A 6,000-nucleotide genomic window follows, 5' to 3' on the forward strand; every position below is an offset into this window, starting at 1 on the left:
ATGGATCGTGTAATGAGTCCAGGGTGGAAGCTGGAGGCATGAAGATATGTACTGCGGTCAGTTGGTTTTCCGTATAGGGTGGTATTAATGTGACCATTATTTATTTGTATTGTAGTGTCCAGGAAGTGGATTTCTTGTGTGGACTGGTCCAGGATGAGGTTGATAGTGGGGTGGAAATTATTGAAATCCCAGTGGAATTCTTCGAGGGACTCTTTCCCGTGGGACCAGATGATGAAAATGTAATTAATGTAGCGTGGGTAAAGGAGAGGTGCTTGGGAACGAGTTCTGAGGAAGCGTCGTTCTAGGTCAGCCATAAAAATGTTGGCATACGTGGGTCCATGTGGGTGCCCATAGCTGTGCCACTGACTTGAAGGTATAAATTGCCTCCAAATCTGAAGTAGTTGTGGGTCAGAAGAAAGTCACAAAGTTCAGCTACCAGGTGTGACATATCATCATCAGGGAAAATGTTCCTGATGGCTTGTAGTCCATCTTTGTGTGGAATGTTGGTGTAGAGTGTGTTAAAGCAACATTATGGGGTAAATTTCCAGCCTAGTACATAGGGATTTAACCACGTGATTCCCATTAACACTAATGGGGCTGTGCAACTAAATCTTTCCTGTAACACATGGAAAAATGTCTCCCTCCGGATCTGATTAGTATCCACAAAAACAAGACAGTTCAGAGTAAAAGCACTTTGACAATAATATTCTGCTATTGAAGCACTCTGTTGTGACAGTGTAATAAATATAGAATAGAAGACCCGATGAGCAGCTGGTCAGCTGAAGTGAGAAAGTGGCCAGCAATTCATCAGCATGAGAAAATTCAGGTTTAAAAGTCTCATATAGCCAGACCATCAAATAACCAGCTTTACAGCATAACTTAAAAAAGTATTGAACAAGTTCTCCTCCTCCACATGAGGCTTCACTCATTGTCAGAACAGAGCTTAGCAAGAAGTAAGAGAAAACCTGCTCCACTCCTTATCTGTGTCATTAAATGATTAGAGAGACAAGGTGGGTGAGGTAATATCTTTTATTGCACTAACTTCTGTCCATGAGACACACAAGCCTGGTCCAATAAAAGATATTACCTCACTTACCTTCTCTCTCTAATACCCTAGGACCAACATGGCTACAACAACACTTCATTAAATTATTCTCATTACTGGCCTACCTCAATCAGCCTTACTAGAAAGGGCTTATATCACCTGATAAGAATAGAGAGAATGCCATCCTGTTAGGAAAAATCTCCTTTCCCTTCCTAACATGAAGGCATTTAACTCCATCACTGCCAAGGACTGTTCACACACCCTCTCTTTGGGCGTACTGAAATGGGTTACTGTAAGAACAGCATTTTATCTTTGGTGTCCATGTCAGAATTTGAACATATTTTACACCTGAACTGTTATTACAATACTATTTACAAATACAAGTGAAAGCTCTTATGAGAAATGTTTGAGATGTCTCTCAAGGAGTACTTATGAACTCCTTGTGACAAGGGAGATGACGCCAAAGGTATTTTGTTTTGCTCTATATAGTAAATACCCACTTGGAGATTATTTAGTGCACAATGATATGTGTTGTGACAGGTGGTGAACTTGGTAGCTTCCAAATTCTTTTTTCTTAGAAGGAGAGCAAAGTTCACTCTTGGAAAGACATATGTGGTATAGCGTGGTTTGTTTTGTAATGCATGGTTCCGGCCAGAGTGAGCTGCATGAGCAGCAGAAGGGTTTGCTCTCTCTTTGTCTCTGATTGGAGTTAATTCTTGGGGCAGAGTTGCTCCCTGGGAATCAAGCATTGGCATTGGGGCTGAGATTCCTTAAAGAAGGAGTTGCCTGCATGTGGGTTGTCACCACATCACTCACATGACTGATGTGTGTGTATAAATTGAACAAGTTACTGTTAGAATATACCCAAACTCCATGTCACTGATTTCTTCTCCACTGGAAAGCTACCCTGGTCATGGACATCTGCTACTGTTTGACAGAGAAGAAAAAAGAAAATCAGAAAATTGTGTGTGTCTCATTTAAGTTGGGGACATTTTTAATTTATGGACTCTCAATTCCCCTTAGTAAGTGGATTATTGGTAGGCTGGATTGTAACAGCTCCATGTACAGTAAATCAATATGCTAAAAATCTGAAATAAAGTTGTATTGAAACAACTCAATAAGTATATGGCATTAAATAGCTTTTCTGCGCAAGACAACTGCCTGTTGATGGTTATACCTAGCTGTGCTGATCTACATTATTTCTATCTCTGTCTTGAATAGGGGTGAAAGCTAACTGGCTGCTTCTCACTGGCATCCTCTACAACCATCTGTGTTTCTATTGCTGAGCAAACATTATGCAATTTCCTTTTTTTTTCCCCCTTGGCTATTGCTCCACAATAGGGAGAATCATATGCCCTAGCATCAATTTGTCAATGTCATTTGTCTCTCTCTAGTTGCTGACTACTTAAAACAACTGTACAACTTGTGTCTTGGTTTCTGTCAGCTGTGTGGCTGATCTCATTCCCAGGTGATATCATCTTCTGAGTCTCTAGAGGGTGACCAGAACCTTTCAGCAGCACTGCTTCTGTGCACAGATCTCTCTATTGTAAGGAAGCCAAGTGGCGGAACATGGAACGTTGACCTCCAGCATGTGAGGCAAATACCTACATGGTCTATCAAAGCAATGGGTGCAAAGCAATCATAACATGGAGATTGTACAGGACTTCAGCTGCCCTTTTGTCTTCCTGGTATTGAAGGAGATTTTTCCTTAATCAGTTCAAAGAAGATTTAGGGGGAAGTACAAGGGGCATGATGAGCCACATTGCCTTCTGCTGTTTTCCTACTGAATATTGATCATGGATGACTTTAAAAATGAGTGATTTAACAACCTCTTGGTGTCAGAAATCCCTCCTAGCTAAAGCTGCTGTGTGGTTCAAACAGCAGTGAGGGATGAGGTCATGCCTTGTTCTTCACTAGATGCCAACGACAATCGCCTTTTATGCAATTATGTGAATCACCCTATTGAACAAGGCTCACACACTGTGTAATTGCCATATGCAGAGTGATAAACAGGAGGCAGGAGAACACACTGAGTTGAATCATTCATGCAGATAAGTGTCAACAGGTATTGTCAAGCAAAAGGGACATGTAGCAGCAATCTGGCAGAGCTGTCATAGAGGAGGTGGTCTTGACAGCATTAGGCAAACTGCCCACCACAACCCATTGTCTCTTGGCATCTCTGACTTTGTTAAATGGGCCAAACAATTTGTTAGAGGACACTGAGCCAGGCAAATAGGCTGTTAAGGGGCCACACAAATAGATTGCTAGGAGGCCATACAATATTGCTGGTGAAAAGCAGATTTGAGTAGTGAAGAGCTATATTCATAATGAGCGCCTTTGGATACCTTCAAACCCTCCTGCCCTAATTTCTACAGCCAAACAAATCATCATCTTGGCCATACACAAGACTTCACAGTGGCTTGAAGGTTAGCAGTGAATGCCCAGATTCATCCATTGCCCCAGACATCTGTCTACTGCAATGGTTCCCAAAATGTGATCAATGGCCCACCAGTGGTGTAAGGAGTGTTTCCTGTTGGGCTTCAGAATGAAATCCATCCAGAGCCAAGCAGCAGGGATAAGGAGGAGAGATATAACCGGTAAGATTAAAAAAGGCAAGGAATCATTGTTCTACCAATTAATTTGGTAGGACGAGGAAGTGTGCGGGAAGACTTTTTGAACTCAGATTGCAGTTTACAGACTATATTTCTACTATATGGAGTCTTAAGGGAACAATGTCTGCTGAACTGCAAGAGGGAAACCAGACCTATGAAACAGGAAGCTAAGAGACAGCTTCTAATGGCATAATTAAAATGTTTCCCTGAGTCAATCAAAAGAAATAATCAGTCTTTCCCTTCCCCCACAACAGAACATCAGTCAAGTCAGAACACAGTCACTAACATTTAACAGATGTGTTAAAGTACAGCCAGAAATGGGAACTAAGATCCTCCTGAAACAAAAAAGAATAAGAGGTAAAATATATATTTGTCTATTTTTGGCCTCTGCCAACAGCATTTGGGTGTTCTTCTTTTATAGTAGTAAAGTATGTTCAACCACTCATTTGCCCTCTAACGCACAGCATGTACTGCAATGTTGTTACTGCTTTTGTACACATTACAGCAAATACAAGTAACAGCTAGAGTTCTAGGAAGATGAAAACTCAGTGTAGCCATTTGTGGAGTTTCCTCTGAATTCTTCCACCTGAATTTTTTCTCAGGAGGAGGAGGTCACCCAGCTCCAAGACTGGAGATCAGTTGCAGCCACAGGGCTGCTGTGTGGAGTCCTTCTACCTCCATAGCAATCCTGAGGCCCTACAACCACTCCAGCTCCCAGCCAGGAGGACTCCAGAACCCCGCCCACATGGGTGCCTGCACAGTTCTCCTTGAAGTGTCATTTCTCATTGCTGAGTTTCTCTGTGCAGTTTGCAGGCTGCAAGATTTCCCACTGGGTTGGGCAATAGATGGGAGACAATGCATATGGACCCTTCAACCTCTCTAATCACCTCCTTGTATGGATATCCTGGAGAGGATTACTAGAGTTCTGGGTGTGTACAGGCAATTGACCCCTACCTTCCCATTCACAGTGTCTCCTCTGTGCATCGATCTGGGAGAATGATTGAGTGTGTTGTAATTTGCAAGATGCAATTTAGTTAACATAGGAATGGGCCACCCTTCCCCTACTAGCTGGGTTATAGATGGGTGGGATTTGAGAGAGAAACTGGGGAAATAAGATTGAACCAAAGTGTTCTTTGTGGGGGGATGAGGCTGCCTGTCCCCCTGAAGAGGTGGCAGGTGCTGCTGTGGGATGTCTCTGGCTGCATGAAGAGTTTAGATTTTTAGACAGTGTCCTTACCTTATTCCTTTGCATACCCTTGCTATTACCATACATTGAATTAACTATAAATTCTATTCCTTGTTACGAAGAGGTTATAGTGGAATGGAATAACCACAGGAATTTAGTGCAGGGAGGATTTCTGCCTTTAGTGATTCACAAATGTATGTGAGTTTTCACTCACTGTATAGAATTATAATCCCTGCACTTTGGCTACTGCCTTCAGAACTCAGCATCCATATGCTCACAACAATTATGGCCTCCTCAACTTCTCATTTCATCCACAGGACAGAAGAAAGACATCCACTTACATCTCAAAAATACTGCCAACAAAGTATAATGGTTCAATAAGTGGTACAGCAAGCAAGCAGGGTTCACGTGGCTAGTTACTGCATTCCAAAAATTCTTAGACAAATCACTACCACTGTCTTTCACTGACAAGAAGTGATGCAGCAAGCAGGCAGAGTTGTAGGAAAGTTCTTTGCTGAGCATGCATAGAAGCCACACTGTTACATGCATGTGCTTGACTGGTAGCAACCTGGCTTCAGCTTGCATTCCTGAGCCCTAGGTATCTCACTAAACTAGGCCCCTCCTGAAATGAGCTCAACTGGAGAAAGAGGGTCACATCATACACATTAGATATTTCAGTGTAACAATAATTCCTGGGGGTCGTTGTCATTTCAAGTCTCAGTCAGTCCATCAAAATTTCTTCCATGTGTAATATAGTCAGAGCCATTCTCATTCCATGATTGTTTAATCTGGGTTCATATTTTGGCAGGCCATGCATGGTGACACTGAGTAGCATAAACTGTGCTTTTCAGCCTGTAATCTAGAGAGCCAGAAACCGAGAGGGTCTGTCTGTTTCCAGCACCCTGCGTAAAGAATCTCCTTTGCATTCACTACAACCAAGCCTTGTCTCTTTCCTCTTGTGAGGGACACTGCATCCATGTTATTTTGTACTTTCCTGGGAAATAGTTTTATTTTTGAGCAAATTTGCTGATACAAAGTACTTCATAACCACCTTTGCTTGAGTGTCTCATTAGCACATACAAGACTGATCTCACTATAACCATCTCTTACAGATGGTAGGGTTTAAGGATCCATACCAGTCTTTCTTCTGCTACCTC

This window comes from Emydura macquarii, unplaced genomic scaffold, assembly GCF_026122565.2.
Source record: "Emydura macquarii macquarii isolate MOO-44397 ecotype Brisbane River unplaced genomic scaffold, CSIRO-AGI_Emac_v2 contig_968, whole genome shotgun sequence".
Lineage (NCBI taxonomy): Eukaryota > Metazoa > Chordata > Testudines > Chelidae > Emydura > Emydura macquarii.